We start from the raw sequence: 4812 nt of genomic DNA on the forward strand, positions 1-4812 counted from the left end.
ACACATAGCATGCAACTAATCATAAAATAACATACATGTAAAATACATCGTGTATGTAAACTGAAACATCATGCATATGTACACATTATCATGTAAATCATATAATGCTCAAAAATAAATTTATACATAGGTATGCATCCCATTGTAAGTCTCATGAAGATTCACCTGATTGCGTATAGATTGATTACCGATAACTCTTAACCAAATGCCTACACATTTCATACCATAACATCTCATTAACGTCTTAACTTCTCAAAAAGTCAACTATTGTCATTCTGACCCAACCTAAAGTCAAACTTCGTATCCGAGCATCTTAATATGCCTCGAACAGTTAACTCTATTTGACCCATCAATAAAATCCACATGGATCAAACGTGCCAAAAGTCAACCCTTGGTCGATTCGGTCAACCTCGACTAACTTTAGTCAAACCCCAAGTCTAAAACTCGATAGCATCCCAAAAACATTTTAATATCTTATAATCCTTATCTCTCTAAATTAAAACGTCACAATAATTACTTTACTCAAATTACGGCGCTTAAATTATCAAAACAATTTACTGATTTATTTAAGCAACCTTCTTAGAAAATAAATAATTAACTAATATTAATATTCAAAAAAAATTAATTAATATATTAATTATATACTAATTCAATTTAATATAGTAACTAATTTAGAAATTAAATTAATTAGTTAATATAAACTAATTAACTAAATCTGAAATTTATTAACTTGGGTCAATTAACAAATTCATATAACTTAAGTATTCAAATTAAGCCCCAAACACATTGCCTTCTTTTGTTAAAACAATAAGGGCCTAAAATATAATCCAATAAGTATCTTTGTTAAATAAAAGAGGAAACCCAACACTAGCCCAAACATCCATCATATCCATGCCTCATACCAGATGCAAATGCTACCTCACTACAGCAGCTTCTTCAGGCCGATTGATCTTTTTTTTGTCTGTTTTCGTTGATTCTTTTTGCTAAAACTCAAGAAAATGATTTTCCTTAATCATAGGAACAAAAATCAACGAAAACCATCAAGTATTGAGTCTCATACGCTCGTTTAAAGTTATGGTCTTAAAACCACTCGAAAATCAGTAAAAAAACTCAAAATCGAACATTCAAAACTAAAATCTGAGACATAAGGCTACTATGGTTTCATAGAGGACCTAAAAACGAAGCCAACCATATAAAGAACTCAAAAGTTGGTTGAGTATTTTACCTTCAATCGTCAATAAACGGAGTTTTTCGAATTCAAACTTCAACCTCCGATTTCTCTTTCGAAATTCGATGAAACTTCGGTTTTCTTGAAGCAAAAGTGTAGAGCAAAGTGTTGGCTACATATATCTGTTCTTTTTTTTTTGTCTTAATAGTTGAAAATTCAAACTGATATAAAGCTTCAAAGGAGAGGTCGTTTTCACGTTTCTGAATTTGCAGATCTGATATATTTACAAAACAGGTCCTTTTGGTTTGGACCTATTAACATCTGACCCAACCCCTTAACTTTCATAAAAATGCATTCGGCCCCTTGGCTCTATTACTTTTGACATATTTACACATTTCACCCATAATATGACATTTTCCTTCATTTTTAATCTGATTTTCAAATATGTTTATATTTTATTATTATTTTTCCAATAAAATAAAACTCATTTTATTTTATTTTCCTTGTTCTTTTTGCTTTCTAATTTATTTATTTACCTCATTTTGGGGTGTCACAAATTTTCCCTCCTTTAAGAAATCCCGTCCTCGGAATTGTATTAGCTAATCTAATGGGAATTCTTAGTTCTTATCTATTTTTCAACTAGCATGACATTTGAACCATAGAAGTTCCAATTCATTTAATATCATTACGAGTTCCAAAGATGTAGTCTTGTTCTTTGATCTTTTGTTTCCTGACCAATACATCAACAATATCTTCTACATAACTGAGTTTGTTGATGACTTCGACACTTTGTCAAAACTTATGACAGGTGACTTATCAGCTAAAACTTCCTCGATTTCAACATAAAATATCGATTTTTCACTTTGTAACTATGTTGGCCAACTTGGTTGATTACTTCTATGAGTTCTTACACTAACTCTTTTGTCCAAAATACTTTGGACCTTATTTACTTTACTTACCATAATACGATCATGCCCTCCCAAAGTGATGTCTTTAACATCCATCCATCCTTGATCTGAACTCTCCCATTGGCATAACTTTACATGTACTATGCATTTTTATTATACCCATGTTGTTATTTATCTTATACTAGTAACATATGTGACTATTGCACTTTCATGCATCTAATGCAGAAGTTATGCAGACATAACTTTCATGGTTGAAAATGAAATTACTAAATGTATCATTTTATAATTGAACATTGTTGGAAGTATTCATCAAACATGATGGACGATAGGTAAGCACTATTCATGATACTTTATCGAACATGATACACAATGTCAATGTTCTTATTGATAGTTTGATGCATACTTGATGGATACACTAATAGTTGCTAAAGACGTTAATGCTTAAATAACATTCATACTGAATATTGTTAAGGTATTGCATCATAACTTATAGTACATGCTCTACCTTGCCTTGCCATCTCTCTATATGGTAGGGAACACATGTTGCATCACTTACCTCACTAGAAAGATCTTAAACCAATGTTTGTTTTACTAATTTGACTTCGTACCTAGGCCCTTAGGCATATACTAGTCCTTACCGAATCTCAGAGCTTTCCTTGACTTATTATCACTTAATTGACATCTTAACGTCCCTTTTTTTTACACTCTAAAATAATTTTTCAATCAATTTTTTTTTCGTATATCTTATCTCTATCAGTGTGTTCTAGGCACAAGGATTTACATAATCCTTATTACATTACTTTTCAGACCTATCATGCTAGAGTCCATATTTTGCTCCAAAAGTTACAATATTTCATCTGAATTTACTAATAGCAACTTAAGGTGGTAAATCATTATTTATTTCTTAGCATTCTCTGATCAAAGAGTTTCTTACCATATTGTTTGAGTTTTATCTTTCGAACTCAATCTGATGTCTATCCTTACAACTCGTAATTTGATCAATTCTTTATCTTTCTTTGCCTGGACGATAATGAATCTCACCATCATAATTATTCAATAAAGCTAAACAATATCTCTAGCAAAAGTTTCCCATTTCTAATTAAACATGGGTTTGTAACTATTGTGATATGTGTACAAAATAAACTTTGAGCCATGGTGATAATATTTATGAAACTTAGGTGCAATTACCATGCTGCTAACTCCCAATCATCTGTCGGATTAACATTCTCATGTTCATACAGTTGACTTAACGTGTAAGCGACAAACTTGCCTCGTTGCATTAATACTAAGTCTAATTCGAACTTCAAGTTATCACTGAAAACCACAATGTTTTCTAGTACTTTGACAACCACCAATTTTTTTTAATAACTTTACCTTTGCTTCCAGTAAATGAAATACTTATTCCTTCTAACCTCAATCCAACTCGCTGTGTTGTCTAGGTGAATGCTGACATTAAAATATGCAACTTACGGAACTCTTAATGAATCCTCGACATGACCCAAATAAACACCTATCATAGTTACTAATCTTGGTTGCTTTAAATCTGACATGACCTCTAAGCTTGTTGGCTTTTACTTAGATGTTCTTCTTGTCAACTATGTGACCAAGAAAACTGAAACTTTGCTCTACAACTCACTAAGTTTTATTTTTCTTATAGATTATCTTCTTCAACGGTTGCAGGATCAACTTTTGTTGTTATACATGCTTAGACTTATTTATCAAATAAGTGAGCCCACTACCACTAACAACTATAACGACTTCCTTAAGTATGGTCCACACAATATGCTCACTAGGTCCATAACGTTATTGTCGTGTTTCTCAGCCCATATGGCGTTACTAAAAGCCCATGATTTTAAATTAAAGTTATATGGGTAAATGTTACTTCAAAATATATAACGTTTAAGTTGGTCTGAAATAATAAATTGGTTGTCTAAAAACTCTGAGAAATTTGTATTTAAACAATATACAAGTCTATATACTTTCGAGATCTTAACTCTCTAGGTGTAGTATAGGGGGTCGTCTATCTATCTATGCCATCCATGTACATTGACAATAGAATGTGCAAGTTACTTAACTAAACTGAATATATATGTGCACAGAGGAACCCTCACTGTACATGTATCATTTATGCGTTTTTACAATGCCTTGCCTAAGCCACCGGTATTCGGTACATGACCCTTCACATACATACCCAATTTAACATGCATATCTGAAAGCTAACGGATGCCAACTACAAATAGATATATGAAACAGCTCAAGTTCTGACTAGAACTACGAGTGCTATTAAAGTCAGATTCTCCTTGATGTTTCTAAATCTAAACACTTATATGTCTAACCTTCGGGCCTAATCCCATACTATTGTTCTTACATACTCTCAACATGCTTACTTCTGAGTACCTTACTTGCGTTTTTAATACTAATCATCTCTAAGAGAAAGAAATAAGATCAATTCTAACTACACTTAAACTTACTGCATCGTAGTGCAATGTCATACTTTACTTACGTTCTGTAATGTTGCATCTAACATATGCTATGCTAATACTGATCTTTGTGATACTGATATTGATTCATATATAAACCCAAGACATCATTCTTACTACTAACAGTTCAAGCTTAGGCTATAGCTCATAACCCATTTCCCTTGAACTATTGCTCTGATACCACTTGTAACGCCCATATTTTTACCATGAGAAATGTTACGTAATCTAAAACAGATTCTCCAAAAGCACTCCAGAA

The sequence above is a fragment of the Cynara cardunculus genome (genome assembly GCF_001531365.2).
Source record: "Cynara cardunculus var. scolymus isolate 2C chromosome LG 3, CcrdV1, whole genome shotgun sequence".
NCBI lineage: Eukaryota > Viridiplantae > Streptophyta > Magnoliopsida > Asterales > Asteraceae > Cynara > Cynara cardunculus.